Source organism: Chanodichthys erythropterus, chromosome 12 (assembly GCF_024489055.1).
Source record: "Chanodichthys erythropterus isolate Z2021 chromosome 12, ASM2448905v1, whole genome shotgun sequence".
NCBI lineage: Eukaryota > Metazoa > Chordata > Actinopteri > Cypriniformes > Xenocyprididae > Chanodichthys > Chanodichthys erythropterus.
In genome coordinates this window covers 61,003,879-61,019,983 of record NC_090232.1, presented here as the reverse complement: position 1 = coordinate 61,019,983, position 16,105 = coordinate 61,003,879, and positions in this window count along the sequence as shown.

The following is a 16,105-nucleotide window of genomic DNA, read 5'->3' as shown; positions in this document are numbered from 1 at the left end:
TAAGGATTTGGGGTTCCATCCTGTTACATTATGCATAACACACACACATAGGCACCCTCACAGGATGGGGAAGGGGAGGGGCAAAAAGCAGCACTGCTCCTATCCAATGTTGTTCCTCTCTCTTTCTCTTATAGAGCATTCCCCAGGCTTGTGTCTAGGACAAAGCATCAGACAAGGATCTAAAACCCTTTTACTTTTCATGAGTTGTCAAGCATTCTGTACCAGTGGTCCCCAATTGTTCTGAAAGGATAATGGAGAGCAGGGGAAAAAATGTATTGAATAACTGTGCATACTACTGACATTTTTTTTATCCTTATAAAACAACTATTTTACTGTTTCTATCACTTAGCTTGTGTGTATTTGGCCTTTTAAAGGCAGGATGTCAGTCTGTTTCAGTAATTCCTTCTTCAGGTTAGGTCAATACACCAGGAAGTGGAGAAAAGGGAATGTCTTTGAGTGAGTCATTGAGGCTACATTCAGACTCTCAGTCCAAATCCAATTTTTGTGTATATCCGATTGAAATTTGATCAGATTTATCAAGTCTGAATGGCCAAAAATCACATGAAATGCCATTTTTACAAATCTGTTTCGAGCTACATTAATATGTGGTTTGAAATCCTGTTCAAATCGCATTTCTGAAAATCCGTTTCAGTCTGACCTCGCTGATCTGGGTCCTGAAGCAGTGCTAGTTCTAAGATAACTCTCTATGCCTCCTTGTTTTTCTGTCTTCTTTCCTCTCTTTTCACTCAGCTGAAGCTGCACCTGAGGACCACTACAGAGGGCCATGACCCTGACCAACATGAAATTTTGTGTGTGTGTGTGTGTGTGTGTGTGTGTGTGAGAGAGCAGTGGCACCTGCAGCTGTACGGCTGTACGCACTGTGCGTACCTTGAGAGGGCGCTAATTAATGCCGTTTTTATTTTTTACATAATTTTTAAATTGATTATTAAAATCTATCTGCGTACACTCGACATATTAAGAGAGAAAGAGAGAATGAGAATACATAAAGGTGTGCGTTTGTGTGTTGTAAAGTCAAACGTGTGTATGTGCCTCAATAGGTGGGCGTGGGGGATATGGATGAAAAGAAATCTGATTGGCTAGTTTAGTTTAGTTTTTTTCCACATATGAAAAATGATGTTATAAATAGTTAATGTTTAAAAACAGGCTCAAAATGAGCAAACGCTCTCTAAAACAGCTAAATTCGACTGAAACATTTGCAAAATGGCTTTAAAACTATTGAGTAGAGATGAAGAAATTAAGCTTTTCTCTAAAGGTTTTGGGAAAGGTTTATGGTTTCAAAGCATCAAGAGTGTCGAAAACAGAGCCATCTTGTGGCAGGTAAAATTTACAGCACCCATAAACTTGAATGCACAATTCCATTGTTTATCCATTAAGCACAAACAGCCTGACGACGCTAAATGTGTTTATTTCAATAATATAATTCACATATTAAATTTGGCAATAGATGAAATAGATTAAAAAAAAAAAAAACAATAATTATAATAATAATACTAATGCATACTGAGTTGTTTGAGGCAAGTAAATTGTGTTATTTTATTGTAAATAGCCTACTGTTTATATGACAGAACATATGATGATGTAGCATAGGCTACAGGTTTATATATTTAAAATGTTTAGTAAATGGACTTGAACTTCCACAGTGGTCTGGATTCAAACATTCTGACACGCAAAGAATGCACACCTTCTGTGCGTACCCTGAGATAAAATCCTGCAGGCGCCCCTGAGAGAGAGAGAGAGAGAGAGAGAGAGAGAGGCTTAACAATTTCTTGACAATTGAACCATATTTACTTCAATTTCATACAAATGATTTTACATCATATTATTTTCTTCAATTTGACACAAAAATTCCCCCACCAACCAGATTTCAGAAAGCATTGCAATATCATTGACTAATTTATAATAGGTATGCTCTATCTTAATTTGAGTGGTTACTATCCCTTTTAGTACAATCTCTGCATTAATTGGACCCCTAAAATATTATTTTTTTCAGTTTTTCAGACAGTCATCTTAGCTGGCCTCTTTTCCTGAAAATTGTATTTTGGACCACTAATACAATTCTGGTAAAAGAAAAAAATCTCCAAACTTTGTAAAGTATTCTGTTAAAAAAAAAAAAAAAAAAAAAAAAAAAATTAAATAGTCCTTTAAACCTAAAACAATCAATAAATAAGTGATTAACCATTTCTTCAGTCCCACACAATATATATTCTATCCCCTATTCTGGATTCAAGTGTGCCATGCGTCTTTTTTTTTTTTTAACCCTAGCCTGTACATCATTCTCCACTTCAAGTCTGCTGTATTCTTCCCAACAAAGATTTGTACAAAGTAGTGTTGTCAGACTTCGGTACCAAGTTGGTACTGTAATTTTAAATATAGCTGCGAGCAGCGATGGCGGGCCCAAGCCCGGTGGCACCGCCACCCCGGTGGCTTCAGGGCAACTGTGCACGGCGGGCAATAGGCATTTAAAACGGTTAAACATCAAAGGACTATGTCAAATTCACTCCACATTTACTGCACTACAAGGTGCCGCTATAGAGCCCCTCCTCCCTGCCCATTTTCAAAGGATTACATGTGCGAAGTTTTAACATTATTCTGATTAATTTTGAATCAAATCAGGTAAAAATAAGAGGGTGATCTCAATGTATGCTGAAAGTAACACATTTTCTGCTTCCAGTTGGTGGCGCTATGACTTTGAATCACAATAGTCACATCTATGTGATCAGCCTTGTATAACGAAAACTAAGCCGAAGTTTCATCAAAATCAATTAATGTATGCAGAAGTTATAACACTTTGTTTCCCTTTTCTCGCCATAAATTCGTTGCCTCGCCACGGCCAAACCGTTTGAGATATCCAAAATCCGTTTGCAATTAAACAACTTCAATGTGTTCGCAACAAGTTAAAAAAAGCTTGGTGTAAATTGGATAAACCCTGTAGGAGTAGTAGTATAAAATTCATAGCCTGTTTTTTCAAAAAATTAACATTCAAACAAAAATAGCCGACTTCCTGTTGGTTGGAGCTAATGAATGTAAATTAGAAAATTGTCCGGCTTGATGAGAACAATATGTGTACCGAGTTTGGTGACTGTAGGAAAAACGAACCCCCCCACTTTTGACAAAAGGTGGCGCTACTGAGCCCCTTCACCACGCCCATTTCTATGGCTTTGTCCATGTCTACTGGTTGACAATATTGATGTGTGTGTCGAGTTTCATGCAAATTGAAGCATGTTAAGAGCCTCAAAAACACTCAAGAATATTATTACAGTTTGACCTGTCGCCATGGCAACGATATTTCAAATATCAAAAATCCTGTCATAGGTCTACATCTGCTGTGTATTGACATTACACTGATGAAGTTTGAAGCAAATCAGGTAAAAATAAGAGGGTGATCTCAAAGCATTTTAAAAGTGATACACTTCTTGCTGCCATTTGGTGGCGCTATAACTTTGACTCACAATAGTTACATCCATGTGATCAGACTACTACAACCAACACACTCCTGAAGTTTCATAAACATCAATCAATGTATGCAGAAGTTATAACACATTTCCTGTTTCCCTTTTCTCGCCATAAATTCGTTGCCTCGCCACGGCCAAACCGTTTGAGATATCCAAAATCTGTTTGCAATTAAACAACTTCAATGTGTTAGCAACAAGTTAAAAAAAGCTTGGTGTAAATTGGATAAACCCTGTAGGAGTAGTAGTATAAAATTCATAGCCTGTTTTTTCAAAAAATTAACATTCAAACAAAAATAGCCGACTTCCTGTTGGTCGGAGCTAATGAATGTAAAGTAGAAAATTGTCCGGCTTGATGAGAACAATATGTGTACCGAGTTTGGTGACTGTAGGAAAAACTAACCCCCCCACTTTTGTCAAAAGGTGGCGCTACTGAGCCCCTCCACCACGCCCATTTCTATGGCTTTGTCCATGTCTACTGGTTGACAATATTGAGGTGTGTGTCGAGTTTCATGCAATTTGAAGCATGTTAAGAGCCTCAAAAACACTCAAGAATATTATTACAGTTAGACCTGTTGCCATGGCAACAATATTTCAAATATCAAAAATCCTGTCATAGGTCTACATCTGCTGTGTATTGCCATTACATTGATGAAGTTTGAAGCAAATCAGGTAAAAATAAGAGGGTGATCTCAAAACATTTCAAAAAGTGATACACTTCCTGCTGCCAGTTGGTGGCGCTATAACTTTGACTCACAATAGTCACATCCATGTGATCAGACTCCTATAACGAACACACTTGTGAAGTTTCATAAAGATCAATATATGTATTAAGACGTTATAACACATTTCCTGTTTCCTTTTTCTCGCCATAAATTCGTTGCCTCGCCACGGCCAAACCGTTCGAGATATCAAAAATCCCCTGGCAATTTTTAATCATCAGTGTCTTGACTTCATGCTGACCGAGTTTGGTGGCGATCGGATTAATCGTCTAGGAGTATATCAAATTCCAGAGCATGCGTTTTTCAAACAACCCTTAATAGCTGACTTCCTGTTGGCGTGGCGATTAACTTAGAGCGCGAAAGTTGTTCGGCCCAATGAGGTCTATATGTGTACCGAGTTTCATACTAATACGTGCAAGCAAGTTTAATATATGGACCAAATTTTCAGACTTTTTTCAAGGGGGCGCTGTCGAGCCCCCCTGCCACGCCCGGGTACCAGCCTCTCCGGCGTCCTAATGGCCGCGGATTCCAATGTGTGTGCCAATTTTCAAGAGTTTTTGAGCATGTTAAGGCCCCCAAAAAGCCCCGGAAGACGGAAAAAAAAAATAAATAAATAAATAATATAGCTGCGAGCAGCGATGGCGGGCCCAAGCCCGGTGGCACCGCCACCCCGGTGGCTTCAGGGCAACTGTGCACAGCGGGCAATAGGCACTTAAAACGGTTAAACATCAAAGGACTATGTCAAATTCACTCCACATTTACTGCACTACAAGGTGCCGCTATAGAGCCCCTCCTCCCTGCCCATTTTCAAAGGATTACATGTGCCAAGTTTTAACATTATTCTGATGAATTTTGAAGCAAATCAGGTAAAAATAAGAGGGTGATCTCAATGTATGCTGAAAGTGACACGTTTTCTGCTTCCAGTTGGTGGCGCTATGACTTTGAATCACAATAGTCAAATCCATGTGATCAGCCTTGTACAACGAAGACTAAGCCAAAGTTTCATCAAAATCAATTAATGTATGCAGAAGTTATAACACTTTGTTTCCCTTTTCTTGCCATAAATTCGTTGCCTCGCCACGGCCAAACCGTTTGAGATATCCAAAATCCGTTTGCAATTAAACAACTTCAATGTGTTAGCAACAAGTTAAAAAAAGCTTGGTGTAAATTGGATAAACCCTGTAGGAGTAGTAGTATAAAATTCATAGCCTGTTTTTTCAAAAAATTAACATTCAAACCAAAATAGCTGACTTCCTGTTGGTCGGAGCTAATGAATGTAAATTAGAAAATTGTCCGGCTTGATGAGAATAATATGTGTACCGAGTTTGGTGACTGTAGGAAAAACTAACCCCCACTTTTGTCAAAAGGTGGCGCTACTGAGCCCCTCCACCACGCCCATTTCTATGGCTTTGTCCATGTCTACTGGTTGACAATATTGATGTGTGTGTCGAGTTTCATGCAATTTGAAGCATGTTAAGAGCCTCAAAAACACTCAAGAATATTATTACAGTTTGACCTGTTGCCATGGCAACAATATTTCAAATATCAAAAATCCTGTCATAGGTCTACATCTGCTGTGTATTGACATTACACTGATGAAGTTTGAAGCAAATCAGGTAAAAATAAGAGGGTGATCTCAAAGCATTTTAAAAGTGATACACTTCTTGCTGCCATTTGGTGGCGCTATAACTTTGACTCACAATAGTTACATCCATGTGATCAGACTACTACAACCAACACACTCCTGAAGTTTCATAAACATCAATCAATGTATGCAGAAGTTATAACACATTTCCTGTTTCCCTTTTCTCGCCATAAATTCGTTGCCTCGCCACGGCCAAACTGTTCGAGATATCAAAAATCCCCTGGCAATTTTTAATCATCAGTGTCTTGACTTCATGCTGACCGAGTTTGGTGGCGATCGGATTAATCGTCTAGGAGGAGTATATCAAATTCCAGAGCATGCGTTTTTCAAACAACCCTTAATAGCTGACTTCCTGTTGGCGTGGCGATTAACTTAGAGCGCGAAAGTTGTTCGGCCCGATGAGGTCTATATGTGTACCGAGTTTCATACTAATACGTGCAAGCATGTTTAATATATGGACCAAATTTTCAGACTTTTTTCAAGGGGGCGCTGTCGAGCCCCCCTGCCACGCCCGGGTACCAGCCTCTCCGGCGTCCTAATGGCCGCGGATTCCAATGTGTGTGCCAATTTTCAAGAGTTTTTTGAGCATGTTAAGGCCCCCAAAAAGCCCCGGAAGACGAAAAAAAAAAAAAAAAAAATAATCCTTAGAAGAACAAGAGGGCCCTGCGCGAATTTTCGCTTGGGCCCTAAAAAATAATAATAATCCTTAGAAGAACAAGAGGGCCCTGCGCGAATTTTCGCTTGGGCCCTAATAATAATAATCCTTAGAAGAACAAGAGGGCCCTGCGCGCTTAATTCGCTTGGGCCGTAATAATAATAATCCTAAAGAAAACAAAAGGGCCTTCAGCCCTTTACAGGGCTTTGGCCCTAATAATCCTTAGAAGAACAAGAGGGCCCTGCGCGCTTAATTCGCTTGGGCCCTAATAATAATCCTAAAGAAAACAATAGGGCCTTCAGCCCTTTACAGGGCTTTGGCCCTAATAATAATCCTTAGAAGAACAAGAGGGCCCTGTGCGCTTAATTCGCTTGGGCCCTAAAAATGTGATATACCAGCGTTCTGTTGAGTGGATTCTTAAACACCTCTGATTGGCCATTGTGTTCACATGCTCAACAGATATGTCTGTGATTGGCTACAATGATCAATGCTTCAAAAACATGTTGTAAATAGACATCTTTGACACTCTTCTCAGAGCGCTTAGATATACATGGGAGCATTTGGATCCGCTGATAGATGCCTGCTTTCAAATTCACCCGTGTGTATCTGTTTAAGCACTCAGTGAAGAGCATCAAAAAAATGTCTATTTACAACATGTTTTTGAAGTGTTGGTCATTGTAGCCAATCACAGATATATCTGTTGAGCAAGTGAACATGATGGCCAATCCGATGTGTTTAAGAATCCGCTCAACAGCACTCAAAATGATAGTGGGAAATGCTGGTATCATCACATTTTTTAAATTTCAGTACTGACTTGGTACCGAAGTCGGTACTTTTGACAACACTAGTACAGAGAGCTCCAGAGCCAGCATGACTGCCAGCAGCTCCCTGTTACCTATGTCATAATTTCACTCAGCAGGGCTCAGACGGTGAGAAAGGAAGGCCCAAGCATGCACCTTTCCATCCCTGGGGAACTGCTGGGACAGGACAGCGCCTGCCCTGACATTGGAGGCATCCACCTCAACAATGAATTGTCATTCAGGATCTGGAAGACAAAGAACAGGAACAGAGATGAAACAGGACTTTAGAACATCAAAGGCCTCCTGAGCCTGGAGGCCGTTCACCAGGGCCTGGAAGACAGCTGAGGCATTGGTGAGCCCGAAGGGTAGGGCCCAGTATTCAAAGTGTCCCGTTGGGGTGTTGAATGCTGTCTTCCACTCATTCCCCTCACGTATACGGAGCAAATGGTAGGCGTTACGGAGGTATAGCTTGGTAAAGACCCTGGCTCCCTGTAGCAACTCAAAAGCTGATGACATCAGAGGCAGAGGATAGTGTTTCTTATAGTGATGTCATTAAGACACCGGTAGTCAATGCAGGGTCGCAGGAACCCAGCCCCAGCAGGTGAGGAAGAGGGATGGATGAGGCCGGCATTTAAGGATTCCTGAATATACTTGATGACATAACTGATGACATTTTAGTCTTGTTTTAGGCAATGAAAATTGTATTTGAGCCTCTTTTTAGTAATGTAATTCTATTTAACCCAGTCAATATAGTATAAGTACCTAGTATAGATGAAACCAAAATTCTCTTTAAGCCAAACCCATTTCAAACAAGGTTATCTTATTATATTATTGTTACCTTATAGATAATACTTTATAATGCCTTGAGATGTCTCTTATAGTAAAGACTCATAACTCCAAAACTGTAGCAAGGAGAGTCAAAAGGTAGGTCTACATTTCATAGAACACTTTTTAATTTTTTAGAAAATCATTTTCATGCTGAAAAAACACTGATAAAAAAAACTAATATATTAGTGGTGGGCCGTTATCGGCGTTAACATGCTGCGTTAACGTGAGACTCTTATCGGGCGATAAAAAAATCGCCGTTAATCTATTCTCAAAGTTGGGTTGGGAGCTGGGTCTATACTACGCAAGCTATGATGACTTTCACCTATATATTTTAGCACGGATGTATACCTAGCCAAATTGACCCTTCGCAAAGACCCGCCCCCCTTAGTTACTTGTGCTTTGTCTGACAAGCCGTGGTGTTGTCACGCCACACACAGTGATAAATGCATCACAGAGCAAAGAGGACACTGACAACACGTCGACAGACAAGACAGAGCAGGTTACTTATATTAAACAAAGTTTCAGCTTTAAAACTGTGTAGTTTTTAAGAAATTTGAACAGTAAAAAACGTTTTGTGGCTCTTTAATGAGTCGTGACCATGGTCGTGACAGATTGCTGTAGCGCCTCAGCTCAAGAGGCTCGTAAACCAATCATCTCTTACTACGAGTCCATTTATAGCATCAAATAAACATGAATGAACATGAGAATCAATATTGTTTCAAACTCGGAAAGATGTCAATATACACAATTTTTCAAGTTTAACTCCACTGAGGTTAATCTTCTAACTCCTGATTTCTGTTTGACTTTCTGCCTGGGGGATTCGGACATTAACTGTATGGACTTCTCACAAACTTTTTCCAGATAAGAATTGTTGTTTCTCTACTGCTCATAATTGTTTATATTGTTTATATTAGGAAGCTGCTGGTTTGTCCAGCAGCTGCCTAAGGAGGATCCAAGACCCCATGTCCTGCTCTTAGATGGCCACTACAGCCATGTCTTAAATCTGGAATTCTTGGAGCTCATGAAGAAAAATAATATCCATGTAGTGAGCTATCCTCCCCACACCACCCACGCCCTCCAGCCAGCAGATAGATCGCTGTTTCGAAGCCTGAAACTCCACTGGCAGGAACTGGGACGCAAGTGGACAAGAAAGACAGGTGGGAAGAAGCTTCCAAAACAGCTCTTCTTTTCTGTGTTCAGCCCCGCGTGGAAGAAGGCCGCTACTGTCTTCACCCTCACAAAGGGGCCAGCCGCGCATACCTGCACCCTCACAAAGGGGCCAGCCCCCCTTGTCTCCACCCTCACAACTAGGCCAGCCCCCCATGCCTCCACCCTCACAACTAGGCCAGCCCCCCATGTCTCCACCCTCACAACTGGGCCACCCTCTCTACCCAGCACTTCAACAGCTGAGTGAGCTTCCATTGTAAGGTTCTCAGACCTTATTGAAGTACCTACAAGAGAGAGGGGAAAGAAGAGGATGATGGCAAGGCCACCCAGCTACCACCTAACAAGCCAGGAAAATTCAACTTTGTCCAGGCCAAAGCAGACAAAAAGAAACCAAAAAAGTGGTTTCTTCCAAAAAGTGGAAGTGACCCCTGTACTGGTTGCAAGGGGGTCTATGGGGATGCAAGCGACCCAAAGGCCAATGAGGAAAGGGTGGCTTGCTGCCACTGCCAACGGTGGTATCATGAGTCCTGCGGAGAGCTCAACGGACTTATGGATGACGATGACTTCATCTGTCTTGGATGTGTTCATTGAAGTTGTTAAAAGGTGGTAAAAGGATGTAGGCTTAATGAAAGTTCCATTCATTGAATGTAGAGTGAAGTTTACAATGTTACAATTTTTGCATTAGTTCCAGAAATGCATTTTTAAAAAATCCTTTCAAGTATTATTTAATTGAAGGTCTCCGTTGTTGTATTTTGCGCTTCATAATGCGCCACACATTTTCACTGCATGTATTCTGGTTTTATTTACGTTTTACACAACGTCCCAACTTCATTGGAATTGGGGTTGTATTTCTCGTGTTCATTTTAACCATAAAATAGTGCCCCACTTTCCCTAACAAAGTGTCCCACTCAACCTGATTGCTTCCAGTTTGCTGAAGAGGGTGTCAAATGGTGTTTAAAGATGAACAGTTTGTTAATAAATATATACATTTGGAAAATTTCACCATAGTGGCCTTCATTACAATCTATTTAAACAAAACACATGCAATATTAATACATTCTAACTGATTTAGGTTGTTTAAAATGCAATTTACCAAAAAGTGTCCCACTTTACCTGACTTCACCCTAACCTGCAAGTCTAGCTTGCAGTGGCACAGGTGCCTTCCTTATGGTGCGTTCACACCGGACGCGAATGAAGCGGTAAGCGCGAGTGATTTACATGTTAAGTCAATGCAAAGACGCGAATTGACATCCTGCAGCGCGATTCGCGCGAATGAAGCGGCGCGAATGACGCGATTCGCGCAAATGACGCGGCGCGAATTGAGCGATTCGCGTGAATCGCGCAAGTTGAAAAATCTGAACTTTGGCGAATTTCCGCGCCGCGTTAACCAATCAGGAGCTTGCTCTAGTAGTGACGTGACGTAGCGAGCTGAGGCAGAAATTCGAAACAACAATGGAGGACAAAATCATCGTCGCTGTACATCTTCATACATTTATAGAAACAGAAATAAAAAGGATCGTGTTTGAAAGAAAGTGAGTGAGGAGGTCGGACAATCTGATAAGTTGTAAAAAACGGTCTTTACTCAATTTGAGCTATATATATACATATATATAAATACATATTAAGACTACAAGCCAACTAAAGACGACCAATTGAGCTTATTCACTGTAATTTACAATTATTTCCCCACTGACAAGTTGTGTTTATTCAGAGGAAGTGTGCAGAAAGCAGTGGGAGAGTCTGGGACACATAAAGGAGCGGGAGAGCCCCTCTCATGACGCGAATTCGCGTCTGTTGTGAAGGGATTTTCACGCGCGAATGAAGCGAATGTCACGCGCGAATGAAGCGAGTAAACTCAAAATGTTCAAGCGTCCAACTACGCGCGAATAGCGCGATTTATTCGCGCAAGTCGCGTCTGGTGTGAACACAGCATTACAGTTTCATCCTTGAATGACTTTATTGATGCATATTATTGATACATCCTGCCAAAATGTTCTACTGTACTATAGTAATTTCAAAATGGCCTTAATGCACATTTTCAGAATGTTCTTAAGTATGTTTTCAAAATGTTGCCAATTCTGCATATGTTCAAATGTTATTATAAAAGTATATATTTGTACAGACAGCAGAGAATATAGTGCAGATTACATATATAAATCTTTTAAAGGGATACTCCACTTTTTTTGGAAATAGACTCATTTTACTACTTCAGTAGTACTAAACAGTTGAGTTTTACCGTTTTTGAATCCATTCAGCTGATCTCCGGGTCTGGCGGTACCACTTTTAGCATAGCTTAGCATAGATCATTGAATCGGACAAGACCATTAGCATCTCTCTCAAAAAAATGACCAAAGAGTTTCGATATTTTTCCTATTTAAAACTTGACTCTTCTGTAGTTACATCGTGTACTAAGACCGACGGAAAATGAAAAGTTGCGATTTTCTAGGCTGATATGGCTAGGAACTATACTCTCATTCCTGCGTAATAATCAAGAAACTTTGCTGCCGTACCATGAGTCCAGCAGGCGTAATATGATGCAGCTCCTGAAAATAGTCAACCCTATTAGTCTACCAAGCTGGTAGTCTACCATATATGTATGTATATATATGTATATGTGTGTGTGTGTGTATGTGTGTGTGTGTGTGTGTGTGTGTGTGTGTGTGTATATATATATATATATATATATATATATATATATATATATATATAGTAACAGTCCATAGTTCTGTTCCTATGGGTTTAGAAGGTTGCAGTACCACTCCTGGCCTAAGTGGCCCTAAGTCCTCTGCTCCTCTAGCTTAAATCCAGGTGAGGTAGTAGAGGAAGGGAGATCTGTTTTGTGAAAAGGAAGCATGGCTTTCTCTTCCAGTATACCCAACACAGTAGAGTCCAGATTGAGAAACAATTGTTTCAAGCTCAATCATGTAAGTGTTTTCTGTTTAGTTAACTCTTGTAATTTTGTAAACGAAAAACTTTGTTCATGTCTTGTAATTTTGTTTATCATGTTTGCTCTGTGTGGTATGGGTTTGTTAGTAAGCTAACTCCAATTTTTTTGTACATTCTATTTAGAAGGACTCTTTATATTTGGTAGTTAAATGCTACTAATATGTACAACAATGATGTGAGGAGCATTTCCACTGGGGGTCTACTACACAGAACCTTATAGTAGATCTTTTGGAATTATTCGCTACTCAAGGACTGAAGCGTTTGTGGGGAAGCACATGGTGAATGGTTAACAGGTTGGATTATTGTTTGTGGCTCACTGAACTATAAATCATCATCATTTTCATCCTCATCATTAAGTTCAACGGTCATTCACCCAAGGACAGTTGGGAGTCTGGAAGGACAATGGACAGATAAAGGTTCTTTATTTCAAAATTCACTTTGTTTGCAGTGTTGATTGCCTTTATGCCTATTGTTGTTTTTGCCCATTCATATTGTTCAATAATAGTCTGGTATTGCGCATTTATCTGTGTTGGTACGAACTTTATTTCATATTTTCGTTGATCATGATCAAACAGTATTTTAAGGTGCTTATATTAAATGTGGTTGGTGGGCCCCTCCCTTAACTTATCATTAGCTGTGCCTTTTGAAATAGTGGAGGACAGTTATAGATTGGCGCCTGAACAGGGACCATTAAGCCTGTATATTTGCTACCTTAACCTGTATTCATGTCGCACAGAAAGGTCAGTCAGACTGCCCTGGATGGGGATGAGGCCGTGCCCAGTGTAGACTTTTCAACTGAGCCTTTCACTGTACGGAGAGAACCCCTGAAAGATCTCATCAACACCTTCAGTTACCTATATATTGATTCAGATGAGGAAAGTGAGAGAATTATGGATAATGTACATGACATTCCAGACGATTCTCAATTTCCACCTCCACCACCACCACCGGAGATGGATCATGAATCAAATAACGACCCATCCAATTCAGTCACATCCAAGATCGAACGCCTGTCTGAACGGTTCACTTCAATTGAAGACCAGCTAGCAGATTTCAGCCAGCGGGTGAGTGAAAATGTTGCTTTTAATGAGTTTGAAAACAGATGTAAAATCATAGAAGAGAGAATGTCATATCGATTACAACGGGAGTGTGATAAAGTAAAGAAACAATTAGAACTGCTTGTCCAGGAGTTAGGTCAATCTGTTGTAGACTGTTTGAAGAGAAGAGATCGTCAGTTGGAGTTAAGATTTCAATCACTGGTGCCATCTACATCCACTCCAGACTCCAAGTCTACAATTTCGTTTCTCCAGTCCAAACAAAGAAATGTAACTTACAGTATGCAATCCAGTCATTTACCGACTCAGAATAGCCAAACCACTGTGCAGTATAACCCCCCAGTGAAACTGGATTTTCCCTGCTTTAGTAGTACCCACGAAGATGACCCTGTTGTATTTATTGAACATTGTGAAGAGTATTGTGCTGTGCGTCCCCTTAGTGATGGTGAAGTCCTTGCTTCACTCTCTGCTGTACTCAAAGGTACCGCCAAGGACTGGTGGATGGCAGAGCGGAGAAATGTGCACAACTGGAGGCAGTTTAAAGAGAGTTTTCTGCACTCTTTTTTAACTGAGGATTATTAAGATGTTGCAGCAAGGAAATTGTTGGAGAGGAGGCAAGGTACAAAAGAAAGCATCAGAGATTTTGCATTCCACTATCGTGCATTGTGTCTGAGGTGGAGAAAAGAAATGTCAGAAAAAGAAGTGGTGCAAGCAATCCTGAGAAATTGTAATCCACGACTCGCTAGTCTGCTACGCGAAACCATCAAGGGCGTAGGAGAACTAGTCAGGATTGGAACCCAGATAGAAAGAGATTTTGATGAATCTAAAAGATATTGGAGTCAGGCTGATGTGGAAGAGCAGAGGAAGAAAGTCACCACAGTCCAAGAACCTCAGCGCAAACCTACACATGCAAGAAATCGAGTAGTACAATCCTTCCAAAGTTCAGTACAACATGACTATAAAAATATCGCCTTTCTATAATTTTACAAGACAGGTATGTCATCGCCATGGTTGACACAGGAAGTACTTTCTCACTGATCCAAGAGTCTTATTGGAGATAGTGGTGTGTAGCGAAAATTAACTCAAAGGGGAAAAATTAATAATTATTCATAACTCATTATGATTAATTATGAATATGCAAACCCGTTAATCAGATTAACTGGGCATAGCTACATTAAAATTAATATTACAATCAGTTAACCTGTTCGTCCAGTGAACGCTCAGTGTTGATTGTTTATTAATTCTAAGAAATGTTAATTTCCAAGTTATGGAAAAATAATATTTCTTATTTTACTGTACTACTCAAAGCACGTAGTCCGGATCTATCACTTAAGAGGCAATTCATTAGCAGACGGAGTCAGAACCAAACATGTCTTGTGCACAATCTTCATTAACTAACTAACAAACACGTAACATAACATACACAAAGGGTCACACACACATACACAAGTCAGAATGAGTAATGATAGAGTTGAACCAGAAGAGATGCTGTTACTAGAGCTACATGAAATGTCAAAGGCAATCTGGAAAGGACTCATCAGTTTCTTTTAGCAATAGCAAAGGTAAGTCTTTACAAATCAATACTATAAGCTGTTTAGCATTAAAATGTACAATGCTTGCAAGATACCTTTAGGCTGAAGAGCATCGGATCTGCAGGTTGAGGATAACTCTTGAGGTTATCGTCTGAAGTTGTTGCCAGTCTGTTGGGTGATGAGCACATGGCTGGGTGTTGTAGGCCAGGGGCCTACCAGCCTTGCGGCCGGGCCTAGAGAGGCCGGCCATAAGGAGATTTGTTCGGTCGTCCAGAAGCAAGGAAGAAGAGAGGGAGTGGCACTGTTCGCTGGTTTTTAACCTCTGGTCAAAGTCACACCTCTCAGTTGTTGACCGGACCAATGAAGATGTTGTAATTCTGGGTGGCAACACCCCTCCTGTCAGGGCTTTTATAAGCCAGAAAGATTAACAAGCTGAGTTCTTGAATCAGAACTATTAAATATCCTTTTAATACTGATGTGTTGCACAGGTATGGATGTACTGCATACACAAGCATTTAAATCTTCCCGCTACGAACGTATAGACACTAAACATGGCATGATTGAAGTTACCGTGCAGGTCATAACATTTAACAATCATCAAACATGTAAATACAATGAGTACAATACAACATCAGTAATAATGGATACCATTTCCTGAGAAGGATTCATTTATAGCACAGTCTGTCTATACATTAATGCCATAGAGTCTGTGTTCTGTGTGGAAAATGCAGGGAAGATGCAGATTTTCTGTGTCTCTACTCTGTTCTCCATGCGGCAACCACATTCCTCAGCGCAATAAACTTGTAACTGAAAACTTCCCGGGGGATGGGGACAGACTCCAGAGTGAGCTTAAAACTATTGGTTAACTAACCAATAATTGTGTCTGATTTGCCTCAGTCATTACAGTGTCACCAAGAGCAGTACCAACCCAGCGACGGACAATCCTTTCTATTGGCAAATGGACAAAGGCAGACTGCCAGGGGTAAGGTAAAATGGAAGTGTGAGGTGCAGGGACAATCGGTAGACCTGACCCTTTTTGTTATGCAAGACGCTGACCTGACAGTACCGATCATACTGGGAATGGATTTTTTGTTAAAGACTGGAATGGTGTTAGATTTTCAGAAAGCCCAGTACAGCTTACCCATAGCAGAAGGGGCTATGAAAGCAAATTATTTCCCCTTTCTCCACCATGACATCCACCCCACTATGCATTTTTACCTCGCCGTTGCTTCAACTATCTGCAGTGATGAAACCCGGCAGAACATACACCAACTTACACTGGCAG